This window comes from Bos taurus, chromosome 11 (genome assembly GCF_002263795.3).
Source record: "Bos taurus isolate L1 Dominette 01449 registration number 42190680 breed Hereford chromosome 11, ARS-UCD2.0, whole genome shotgun sequence".
Taxonomy (NCBI): Eukaryota; Metazoa; Chordata; class Mammalia; order Artiodactyla; family Bovidae; genus Bos; species Bos taurus.
This window is the reverse complement of record NC_037338.1, coordinates 64,078,274-64,091,661: the sequence shown is the minus strand read 5'-3', so window position 1 is coordinate 64,091,661 and position 13,388 is coordinate 64,078,274. Positions and strand designations below refer to the sequence as shown.

Here is a 13,388-nt window from a genome sequence, read left to right as displayed (position 1 = left end):
AATTACTTATCTGCAACATGAGGCTCTTATTTCCAGAAACTAAGAGATTCTTCTCCAAAGCCAGCACTTTTAAGCAGAAGGACTGCCTACCTACTCAAGAACCATCTGAACTTTCTTCTCTGCTTTCAGCCATAATTTTGTTTCCAATGTCTCCTGCTCCCCTATTATCTTTGCTGGTGACTACGGTTGATTCAAGAGTTGGCCTCTAACCCACTTCTGGCCACTGAGACATGAGAAGTCTGCTAAGGGTTTCTGGGATTGGATTCTTCTCCCTTAAAAAAAAAAAAAAGATGTACAAGGAAGAAAGAGGTCTTCTTTCTTTGTCATGAGTTACCTCTACATGTGATGCCTAGAACTGTAACAGTCATCCTGTGACCATGAGTAGAGATAGCTTAGGAGGAACTTGCTAAGGACAGCAGAATAGTAAGGCATAAAGATTCTGGGTTCTCAGTGATGTCACTGAGTCACTGAGTTGGCCAGTCCTGGATTTCTTGTTGTCCATCATAAAAAAGCATCATTACTGTTCAAGCCACTCTAGAGTACGGTATTCTGTTACTTGAAACTGAAAATCTCCTAAATGAAACAGGCTCAGCAGAATCACCTGCAGGAGGAGAGACAGCTACAGGTCTGTCTCCCCCTCACCTTCCACATCTGCCATTTCTCTACTGAGGGAACACTCCCTCTTCCACACCCCAATTCCTTTCTCTTATGTTGCTGCTGATGCTACTGCTAAGTCACTTCAGTCGTGTCCGACTCTGTGCGACCCCATTGACAGCAGACACCGGCTCCCCCGTCCCTGGGATTCTCCAGGCAAGAACACTGGAGTGGGTTGCCATTTCCATCTCCAGTGCATGAAAGTGAAAAGTGAAAGTGAAGTCGCTCAGTTATATCCGACTCTTCTCGACCCCATAGACTGCAGCCTACCAGGCTCCTCCATCCATGGGATTTTCCAGGCAAGAGTACTGGAGTGGGGTGCCATTGCCTTCTCCATCTCATATGCTACCATCCCCATTCCCACAGGTGTATGTCATGTCCCTTATGAGTACTGGGATGAAGAAAAAAAAAAGGTGAGAACCAGAGCGATGAGCTGAAGGTGGCCACAGACGTGTTTTGTTTTTCTTCTTACCCTCTCTTCCTCGGACAAAGCTAAGACTGGCAAAGTTAAGACCAATTTAAGTGTAAGGGGGAAGAATGAATCCATAAATAAATGCCTTGCCATCTCAGAACTTTCAGAATTAGACTCAACTTCCCCCAAATACTTCACAAACAACACATTTGTGCATCATCTCTTGCCTGGACTACAATGGCTTCCAGTAAGACTCCCTGTCTCCAGCCCCCCCAACTCCCAAAACACAGATCGTTCTCCACCTCCCTTAAAAATCTCTAGGAACTCAGAATTAGCAACAGGATCAAGTCCGAATTCCTTTCATGGAATAAGATCCTTCTTCACTTAACCACAACCTAACTTTCCTGCTAAATCACCTAATTCCTTCCTCTCTCCTCCCCCTCCAATCCATTCTAAGTTCCAGCCACACCAGTCCCAGGTAGAGTCATGAATCAGCCTCTTACTCACATCGTGCTTTTTCTTTCCACCCTACCTATCTAGCTTAATGAACTCCTGATCATCCCTTACTACTTCGCACGGATATCAAGTTGTCTCCACTTCCAGACATAGCTGGCCGCACCTCCTCAGTTTTCTCCTAGTCCTATGACCACACCTCCACAACAGCACCTGTCAGGTCACATTAGAATTATCTGTTTAAAAGTATCTACTAAACCAAAAAGTATTCCAGAGATGGAGCCGCATCCTTACTCCCTACAGTAACTGTCACTGAATAAAAGGTGTTGAATTATGGAAAAGAAGGAAGGAAGGTACTGGCATTTTTCCCCTTGCTAAGTCTAAAAACCTGGAAGCCGTGAATTCTCAGAGCAGAAAGGAATGTTACAGATCATCGCGGAAAAACCTTTAAAGATTTAAGTAAACTGACTCTTCTTTGATCCCCTTTACACAATTTGTCACCAAATCCATTTGTCATATCCTCCCTGAAAATACCCACCAGAATCCCCCCACCTCTCCATCCTGCTGACCCCACCCAGTCCATTTCACTCGTTCATACTGGGGTTTCTGAAAGGGCCCTCAAAAAGAGTTTCCTCTCCCTTCTCCCTTCTGAGCCATCTTGTGCACAACTGACCCAAGAAACTTTCTAAACTAGTACTTTTAACATGTCACCCAACCGCCCCAAAGAAGTCTTTTCCATTTCCTAGTGGCCTTATTTTTCAAAGCCAAGCTCTCACTCCACCCCAACCGGCCTCATCCTTTTAGTCCAACTCTTCTGCACACTCCCATACCCACATGCCACACCACAAGTGTCTTGCAGTGTCAGAACATATGGAAGCGTTCACTTCTGTCTCTGGCTTAAGTCTACTTAGGTCCCAAGACACCACCTGGATGTCCTCTTGATCACCTCTGCTCATTTTATACCTAGTCCTCCTCCCAGGTCCCCAGTAGACCTTCCCTCCTCCCTGCACAGATTAGATTAATTCATCCCTTTCCATGAACTCCCATGGCCACAACATTTACTGTTCTGTCTCCCACTTAGAACACAAGTGACTAAAGTGTGGGGAGTGTGTTGAACAGTCTGCCTCCCCACCTTTGACTATCACTACCCTACTCTTCCTTTAAGACTCAATACAAATACCACCTGCCTATGAAACTAAAAAGCCAATGCCTGTGAAATCCTATAGAACTCTGTCAATATCTTTCTTAAGGCATTTATCACATTCTTTCTATTGATGGAACTGTTTGCTGCTGTGTTTCAGTTTTCTGAACATAGGACAAACTCCTGGAAGGCAGGATTTGGTCTCCTCATCTCTGTATCACAGGCTTCCCTGGTGGCTTAGATAGTAAAGAATCTGCCTGCAATGCAGAAGACCTGGGTTTGATCCCTGGGTTGGGAAGATCCCCTGGAGAAGGGAAAGGCTACTGACTGGAGAATTCCATGGACTGTATAGTCCACGGGGTCGCAAAGAGTCAGACATGACTGAGTAACTTTCACTTTCATCTCTGGATCACATCATCCCAGGTGTCCTCAACACTCACTGGAGTGCTTTGTACAGAAGAAGTCCTTATTGTAAGATTCTTCCTTTGAGGACCTGTTTCTCTGTGGTTCTTAACATGGGTGCTGAAGGCAGAAACAGAATCACAATTACTCTGTGTGTGTGTGTATGGATGTGTGTGTATCGGGGCAGAGGGGTGAGAAAGAAATACAGGCACATTTTTGTGTCCGGGTACATGTGTGTACCTGTCCCCCACATTGATATCCATGTGAAATCTTGCTGAAATTGTTCTCTGGAATAAACTTGAAGGGGGAAAGGTTATAAAAGATAAGGCAGAGAGATGGGTCCATTCCCACAAGGTTGGTCTTGGTGATCCCCAGGGAGATTATTGGTTTTAGCACTGAAAGCCCTACACCCAACGAGACCCCTAGATCCTGGGAAACCTGGACAGTGGATTACCCTAACCCCACTTTCAGCCCCAAGTTTTAGCCACCTCCTTGTCCCCTTTTCCTAGGCCACTGTTCATTCTTTCTTTAGGCCACTGTTCATTCACCAGCATAAGCACGGGGTAAACACATCAATTTATCATAGCCTGCTGCTGCTGCTGCTAAGTTGCTTCAGTCGTGTCTGACTCTGTGCGACCCCATAGACGGTAACCCACCAGGCTCCTCCATCCCTGGGATTCTCCAGGCAAGAATACTGGAGTGGGTTACCATTTCCTTCTCCAATGCATGAAAGTGAAAAGTGAAAGTGAAGTTGCTCAGTCGTGCCCGACTCTTAGCGACCCCATGGACTGCAGTCTACTAGGCTTCTCCATCCATGGGATTTTCCAGGCAAGAGTACTGGAGTGGGGTGCCTTTGCCTTCTCCATATCATAGCCTAGGCCACACTAAACACTGGTAATTCTTTAAATTTCCCAACACTGGATTAAGCCCTGCTCTGCAAAGTGGGTGTTTCAGATCTTCAAAGAAATTATTTCAGCAGATTAAAAATACTTTTGCTATGTGAGGTGCTTTAGCAGGTGGGAAACACATCGAGATTATGTCAATACCCTGGAGATGTTATTGAATGGCAACTTATTTTCTCAATTCACCCTTAAATCACATACAAACAGTTGAGGTAAAGAATCTTCCAGAAAAATGTGAATATTCCATATTTGGTTCTGAGAGTTCCTTTTATTTATAAAATATTTTAAAATCCTTCCATCTTCTTGATATTGTCTTATTTTGATGGTTTTAGAAGCCATATTCTGAACTGTGATATTTTCAAGTCAAATTTTTATGCAGACAAAGCAATCTAAAAACGTTCCAAAACAATGAGCTGTACATAGAGCTTCAAGCCTCCATGACAGTCTTCTTGCTGTTGGCTTGGTGTTTACAGCAATCTTCTGTGTGGGAATATGTTCTCCTACATTTCTATTAGTTCCCACAAGGGAATGACAAAGCCCTTTCAACACTTCTTAAAGCCCTCCTTTTAACCCTCCACCATGTCTAATGCCACAAAGCCAACATCTGAAATGATCATGTATGCACTGGTGTGATACCTGAGGCCCTATAAAATGTACTTAATTTGGTAAAACATTCAGTTAATATTCTGGGAGTTTCTACAAGCTTCAGCATGCAAATTGTTCTAAATGGACTCAAGTGACTGAATTTTTTGCTGGATTAACTGGAGGTTCAGACACCTTCTAAATCCACCATTGCAAGACTCAAAATATGTGCCTAACACTATCCATAACACTGATAGAATCAATTATTTTTAACAGGAAGAAAACTTTAAACTGTCCCTTCACAGTGGCTGTGGCATCAGCTGAATACGGTACATAACTTCTTGGAGAAATATGATTTGATATGACAACATCTGTAACCGTCTGGAACATATTTTTCCCAGGACTTTACTTCAAGCTCTCTACAGATATCAGATGTTCTCCACAGAATCTGTGACATGTCTTAGGATTCTTGAATAAACATCAGTTATGCCTCTGTCTTGAATAGTGTCAATCTGAATTGAAAATCTGCCAGCCTTCTTAACATCACCACCAGCAGACTTCTTAATGAATCTGCTGATACTGTGGATAGATTTCTATTAAAATCAGAGTTGTATAAGCTCATCTTCCACTTACTTTAGAAATTCACTTTAGTTTCCAAAGATCCAAGATGTGTTTGAGCAACAATCTGAGAAATACACACAAGGGTCCTATCTTACCACTTATATTTGCTAGAGCATTTTTTGTCCTGTGATAATTGATAGGGTCCTTTACCAATGTCCTTAAGTCCATTAATTAAGCAAAATAAAAATACTTCAGCACAACTGGTTCTATCTTCATGTTCGATTATCAAATGAAAGACTGGAGGTGTTATTAATAGCACTTATTAAATGGGAAGTTTCATCTCTTATACCAGTCCCTCTAACATAAATGGTCTGTGAATTACATCTGAAGAACACAATGCAAAAAAAGAACCTACTTAATTAAGCTCAGTAAAGTTGTTTCAGATATGCACAGAGGTGTATATACAAAGACATTCTTCTAAAAGATATCTAGTAATTCCAAAAATTTGGAAAAACTTGCACTATAGGGAATAGTTAATGATTTATTTTATATCCCTACAAAGAAATGTTATACTGTTATTAAAATTAATGTGGGGAAAATATTTTTACTTACATGGAAAAATAGTCCACCATTACAGTTAAGTAGGGGAAAAGAGAATTTAAAGCTAGTATCAGAGAAGTCCATCAGTCATGTCCGACTCTTTGTGACCCCATGGACTGTCGCCTACCAGGCTCCTCCATCCATGGGATTTTCCAGGCAAGAGTACTGGAGTGGGTTGCCATTTCCTTCTCCAGATGATCTTCCTGAACCAGGGATCGAGCCCAGGTCTCCCACACTGGAGGCAGACACTTTATTGTCTGAGCCACCAGGAAAGCCTTGTATTACAGTATAATAAATTTGTTTATATACTTTTTTCATTATATATATCCACATTGCATGGAAATAAGTCTGGAAAGATATACACTAACACAAGCAGCCATCTCTGGACAGTGAAATTATGGGCAAATGTCATGTTCCAGCTCTTCTTTCTACTACCGCTACCACTAAGCCAAGCCCAATCAGTGCCCAGGGCAGAAAGAGAGAGAACCTGAGCTACATGCAAAGGACAAAAGGTGCTCACAGATAAACTGACTCCCAGAGGCAATAGCTCAGTTGGTAAAGAATCCACCTGCAATACAGTAGACCCTAGTTCGATCCCTGAGTAGGGAAAATCCACTGGAGAAGGGATAGGCTACCCACTCCAGTATTCTTGGGCTTCCCTTGTGGCTCAGCTGGTAAAGAATCTGCCTTCAATGCAGGAGACCTGGGTTCAATCTCTGGGTTTGGAAGATTCCCCTGGAGAAGGGAATGGCTATCCACTCCAGTATTCTGGCCTGGAGAATTCCATGGACTGTGTAGTTCATGGGGCCGCAAAGAGTTGGACATGACTGAGCCACTTTCACTTTCAGAGGCAGAAGGCTCTGGAGTGGGAGCTGAGAATGTACATTTCTAACTAGCTTCCAGGTAATGCTGAAGCTGCTGGTCCACTCTGAGTAGCACCTCCCTAGAGTTTTCCTTCACCCCAGCTCTCATTAACCAGCTCCCTCATGCCTATACTGCCTTCTATTGTTAATTATGTGTGTGTCTCGATTCTTCCACTAGAATCAAGTATAGGCTCGGGGAGGCCACGGCCCCTGGCCCAAATCTAGTGTCTTCCAAACAGCAAGTACCCATGCATGTTTGTTGCAGAAATTAATGAGGAGACTTTCAGGCATGGTGGGAGGGTACTTAGAAAGATCTGTGACATTTACTACTGCTCATGTGGAACCATGGCATCATAAAAAGCCTCGCCTACACATGGGCCAGAATCACTGCGGGCAGGCCAAGGAATCTTCACATCACAAGCTCTCCAGGTAATTCATCCGCTCACTAAAGCTAGAGATTCTGCCCAGGAAACCAGAAGAAAGGGAGGATTCTTCACTAAGATAATGAAAGCCCCTGAAAAAAATGTGAGAATGTTTTCAGGGAACTTTATCACACTCTATCACACTTTAATCTGCTAACACTTGAGTATGAATTAGTGTCTCCAATTACCACAGAAAAGAGAAAATAGACACAAAGTTGGTATGATGTGGTAAAAGAAACTTTGCAAAGGTCCAGAGCAGAGCGGAGAATCAGCTTGAGGACCGGATGCCTGTTTCCAAGGGAGGTGGGAATGATGTGCATCACACTAGCCAGAGCGCCTCTTGCTTTCAGGCAGTACAATCCCTAAAACAAAGAGATTTTTTAAAAGAAAGAAAGACAAGAAAAATGTGTCTGTTCCTACTTCCCAAGAATCTATATGCAAGCGCCACACTCAGAGGCCAAGAGCACACTGGACTTGGAACATTTGGCGGCTCGTTCCTTCCCACGTGCTACTGTTTCCAGCTGTATCTGCTGAGAACCAAAGTGTTGGGATCTTATAAAAGGCATTTTGAGAGGCCACAACACTTCCTCTTCTTACTTCAACATGAGGCCCTCAATTAAGCCGGAACTAATTCTTATGACAAGTTACAAACCACAAGCCAAAATAATGAAAACACTGACACCACTCACACTAGCGGAAGACTTCAGGGGGCTCCCATGACAAAGCCCGTTATTCACCCAACTCTCCCAACGGTTCCCAGTGTCGGGCATGGCAGCCTCCCTAAGCCCTGGAGAATGAGGCAGAAAGCAGAATTTCCACTGTGGCACTGATTCAAGCTTCTAGCAGATGGTTCTGCCGATTTGACCAACTTTTTCACAGAAATTTTCCTCTAAATCAGGATGAGGCAGAAGCAAGAACACTAGACTCAGAGTCAAAGGTCCTGGATTCCATATCCTGATTTATCAAAAATGGACAGCTGGAACAGGTTCGTTTATCTGAGTCCTGCAATGTATACACTTGTGTGCATGTGTGTGTGTGTATATGAGGCTTCCCTGGCAGCTCAGTAGTAAAGAATCCACCTGGAATGCAGGAGATTTAGGAGACACAAGTTCAATCCCTGGGTTGGGTGGATCCCCTGGTGAAGGAAATGGCAACCCATTCCAGTATTCTTGCCTGGGAAATTAAATGGACAGAGAAGCCTGGTAGATTACAGTCCACAGGGTCAAAAAGAGTCAGACACAACTTAGTGACAGCATGCACACAGGAGTGTGTATATATAACAGTAAACTGGTAGCTTCATAACTGAGATCTGAACACATCCAGTGTTGGGGTTGGGGGGACACCTGTCCCTCCAATTCTCTACGTGCAGGCCTTGAGGGCACGTAGGTGCTTCTTTGCTGGAAAAGGAGTTTGGGAGCATGGGTTAGATAGAGGAATGAGGGCAGTAGAGGAGGGTGATTCCACATCAGCCCTCCACTCTCCCTGGGAGAAACCCTGTCAATCTGGACGTGGCAGGAAGTGATCTACCAGCACAGTGAGGTCCTAGTGGCAGAATAAGTGAAGCCTGAGCTCAAACGAGACACCCTCAGGGGACCCCAGAAGCAACAAAACAATCTTTAGGAGAGCTCCAAGGTCCCACAGTTACGCCAAGGAGAGGCTGAATCCCTCCAGAATTGAGTTTTTCCAATTAAGAAGACATCCCTCCTACTCGCTGGGGGGCAAGGCCTGGGGACATGGAATGGGCACAAGAACGCTCCTGCCAATGCCTCAGGGCCAATATAGGAGTAGCTCACGTACAGAGGAGTAACTTGCAAACTACATCAGAGATCTAGAGACATGGGATGCTCCTTTTTCCTTTGTTTTCTCAATATGAGGCCAACACCCAGGAGATGAGAGCTCAGACACCAGTGGCAGACTGAGCTCTCAGAGGGCCCAGGAGAGCTACATCGAAAAACATCTTCAGGAAAATGGGTGAAGGCTCTCTTACTTTCCAGAGGGATCTCTGCAGATGGCAAATTCAATTTACTTTTGATACCAGATCTCTTCCCAGCTTTAGTTTCCTTGTCTACATACGGGGTAATGCCACTCAAATACTCTACAGACATTCAAATCAGCATGTTCAAAATTAAATTCATCTCCTTCTATTCATAAATATTAAGTACCATTAAATATATACATTTGTACTTCCCCCAGATTCTAAGCTCCTTGAGAACCGTGACCAGATCTTATATATCTTTGTATCCCCAATGCAAAGACAGTAGAGTCTCAATAGTAGTTCACTGCATTGAAATAAAGTGTTCAGCATTAGCTATGATAATGCTGGGTTTCCCAGATGGCTCAGTGATAAAGGATCCGCCTGCATTGCAGAAGACATAGGAAATGTAGGTTCGATTCCTGGGTCAGGAAGATCCCCTGGAGAAGGAAATGGCAACCCACTCCAGTATTCTTGCCTGGGAAATCCCATGGACAGAAGAGTTTGGCAGGCTACAGTCCATGGGGTCACGAGAATCAGACATGACTGAGCAACTGAGCATATGATAAGAGTAGCTGCTAGAAGAAATGCCAAAATCTCAGGGACTAATATAATACCATTTTATTTTGTGTGCAATAAAGACCCCAAAATGGATGTTCCTAACTAGCAGATAGTTAGGAAGCCAGGGGATCTGTGATAATTCTATTGAGACCCAGGATAATTCTATTATGTGTCTCTGCCCTCCTCTAGTGTCTTAAAGTCTCTGCATTCAGCACACACATGGGTGTGTGTGTTTGAGAGAGAGAGAGAGGGAGGGAGGGTGTGTGTGATTGAGAGTTAACCTCAATCAGAGGTTAACTGATTGAAAAAGCCTCCATTTACCTGTATCATTGACATAATTTTTAACTATTAATAACATGTCTTTTCACTCTCAAAAGTGTCCAAGTTTGAAGGACAAATGATGCTGTTACTCTACTTATAAACCATCCTTAGATAATCTATGAGCCACCATAAGGCTTCTCGAGGTTTATATTTTTCACCAAGGGCAATTAAGAACCAGTCTGAAGTAAACACTGTTAACAAAGAAGAAAAGGTCAAGAGCGGCATACTCCATTGTACCTGATCACCATTTACTGTCCTGCACAGTCAGATACATTCTTCAAACATTAAAGTTCACTTCAGAGAAATCACGGCCTTCTAGAATATGCCTGACTGTGCGGTATCACAGCAGTGCCCTCAACCTGAAGAGTCTGACACTAAAAAGTCAAGTCTTCTGTTGTAGTCATCGCTGAACTGACTTTCCAGCAAAGGACTAACATTTTCAGAAAAGCCACTTTTCCCTTCCAAAAATAAACAAAAAATATCTACAATCTGATCATAAACACTTTAGTTACAGTATTCATAACATGCCCAAGAAAGAAATTAAGAAACTTCTTCCCAATGGTGAATTGCCTCCCAACTTTAAAAGTAAAAGCCTTTAATTCTGAAATTATAATTATACAGACATGGACCAGCCTAACATTTCTTTTTGCTAACAGTCCTACTGCTGCTGCTGCTACATAACACAATAAGCAAAGGTGTAAAGGGAATGTTAAAGACTTAAGGGGAAAAAGTTTTCAGGAACCCAAGAGAATTTCACAAGATAGGTATAGAAATACATACCAAACACCAGAAAGGTAGAAGGAAATAACCCAAAAGTCTTCATTAGCCTTACTGGTGAAAATTTAGTTGGAACAACTTGAAATTACACAGGACTCTTTGAGAAACACTCTGCAGTTCAATTTCACCGATTCAGACTTATTTGCCATGTCAATCAGTCAGGATGAAAGAGGCTTTGCCACGCTTTCCCCATCTAACACCTTCTCTAGTTGAGCCTTGTGACGATACTGCTAAGAGGAATATCTGATCAAATGCTTAAGCATTAACCATGTGCAAGGAAAGCCATTAAATGAATGAACCTTCTGTGAATTAAATTGATTTTCTAGAAAATGAAAACAAAATTGAATCCAAGAATAAACTATCTTAAAATCGCATTAGACAAGTAAAAACATAAAGTATTTTTTCACTGGGGCTATAAAAATTAAATTAGCTAAAAGAGGAAATAAATGCTTTCGTGTTCCAAGCAGTTCCGCTTATTAGGACAATAGGTAACTACGAAAGAACCAAAACTCTAAAAAAAAACTGTAATTGTTTCCAAGGATGATGCTTTGTGTAGACAAAGGAAAGTCAGCTTTTTCTCTAAGTAACTTTCCAGGAAGAGAAGAATCACATCCAGCGGCTGCTCACAATTGAAAAAGGGAAGGTTATAGAGAAACAGAAGTTTACAGAAATCCACATTTGACTCCAAACTGGCCCCTTGTTGAGGACAGGGTGGGCAGGCTGGCTCCCCCCACATCATTCTCCCCTCTCCCATTCCATCCCTCCCAATCTTTCCAAGAGTTCAGCTCCTGCAGTACATTTCTGCTTTTCATATACAAACTTATTCAAAACACTATTCTGGGCTCAGGAAGTATGCCATGAGGTCTACAAGAAGATTTTTGTCATACCCAGATCCCTGTTTTATCAGCAGGTAAGTTCACCAGTCTGTTGTTCCATGTCCAGTTCTAACTGTTGCTTCCTGATCTGCATATAGGTTTCTCAAGAGGCAGGTCGGATGGTCTGGTATTCCCATCTCTTTCAGAATTTTCCACAGTTTAATGTGATCCACACAGTCAAAGGCTTTGGCATAGTCAATAAAGCAGAAATAGATGTTTTTCTGGAACTCTCTTGTTTTTTCCATGATCCAGCGCATGTTGGCAATTTGATCTCTGGTTCCTCTGCCTTTTCTAAAACCAGCTTGAACATCTGGAAGGTCACAGTTCACGTATTGCTGAAGCCTGGCTTGGAGAATTTTGAGCATTACTTTACTAGCGTGTGAGATGAGTGCAATTGTGCGTTAGTTTGAGCATTCTTTGGCATTACCTTTCTTTGGGATTGGAATGAAAATTGACCTTTTCCAGTTCTGTGGGCACTGCTGAGTTTTCCAAATTTGCTGGCATATTGGGTACAGCACTTTCACAGCATCGTCTTCAAGGATTTGAAATAGCTCAACTGGAATTCCATCACCTCCACTAGCTTTGTTTGTACTGATGCTTTCTAAGGCCCACTTGACTTCACATTCCACGATGCCTGGCTCTAGGTGAGTGATTACACCATTGTGATTATCTTGGGACATGGAACAACAGACTGGTTCCAAATAGGAAAAGGAGTATGTCAAGGCTGTATATTGTTCAGTTCAGTTCAGTCGCTCAGTCATGTCCTTTTTTGGCAACCCCATGAATCACAGCACGCCAGGCCTCACTGTCCATCACCAACTCCCGGACTTCACTCAGACTCACGTCTATCGAGTCAGTGATGCCATCTAGCCATCTCATCCTCTGTTGTCCCCTTCTCCTCCTGCCCCCAATCCCTCTCAGCATCAGAGTCTTTTCCAATGAGTCAACTCTTCACATGAGGTGGCCAAAGTACTGGAGTTTTAGCTTCAGCATCATTCCTTCCAAAGAAATCCCAGGGTTGATCTTCTTCAGAATGGACTGGTTGGATCTTCTTGTAGTCCAAGGGACTCTCAAGAGTCTTCTCCAACACCACAGTTCAAAAGCATCAATTCTTCGGCACTCAGCCTTCTTCACAGTCCAACTCTCACATCCATACATGACCACAGGAAAAACTATAGCCTTGACTAGATGAACCTTTGTTGGCAAAGTAATCTCTCTGCTTTTGAATATGCTATCTAGGTTGGGCATAACTTTCCTTCCAAGGAGTAAACGTCTTTTAATTTCATGGCTGCAGTCATCATTTGCAGCAATTTTGGAGCCCAAAAAAATAAAGTCTGACACTGTTTCCACAGTTTCCCCATCTATTTCCCATGAAGTGATGGGAACGGATGCCATGATCTTCATTTTCTGAATGTTGAGCTTTAAGCCAACTTTTTCACTCTCCACTTTCACTTTCATCAAGAGGCTTTTTATATTGTTTCCCTGTTTATTTAACTTATAAGCAGAGTACATCATGAGAAACACTGGGCTGGAAGAAGCACAAGCTGGAATCAAGATTGCCGGGAGAAATATCAATAACCTCAGATATGCAGATGACACCACCCTTATGGCAGAAAGTGAAGAGGAACTAAAAAGCCTCTTGATGAAAGTGAAAGAGGAGAGTGAAAAAGTTGGCTTAAAGCTCAACACTGAGAAAACGAAGATCATGGCATTTGATGGCAAATAGATGGGGAAACTGTGGAAACAGTGTCAGACTTTATTTTTCTGGGCTCCAAAATCACTGCAGATGGTGATTGCAGCCGTGAAATTAAAAGACGCTTACTCCTTGGAAGGAAAGTTATGACCAACCTAGATAGCATATTCAAAAGCAGAGACATTACTTTGCCAACA

General features: G+C 42.9%; 1 long non-coding RNA gene across 1 annotated transcript; it reads left to right on the top strand.

Annotated features, from left to right (window-relative positions):
• Positions 1-286: 286 nt before the first annotated feature.
• Positions 287-5,039, top strand: LOC132346593 (uncharacterized). Its single transcript, XR_009496470.1, has 2 exons — positions 287-625; positions 4,823-5,039. It is a non-coding gene; the product is annotated as an uncharacterized lncRNA (long non-coding RNA).
• Positions 5,040-13,388: the final 8,349 nt, after the last annotated feature.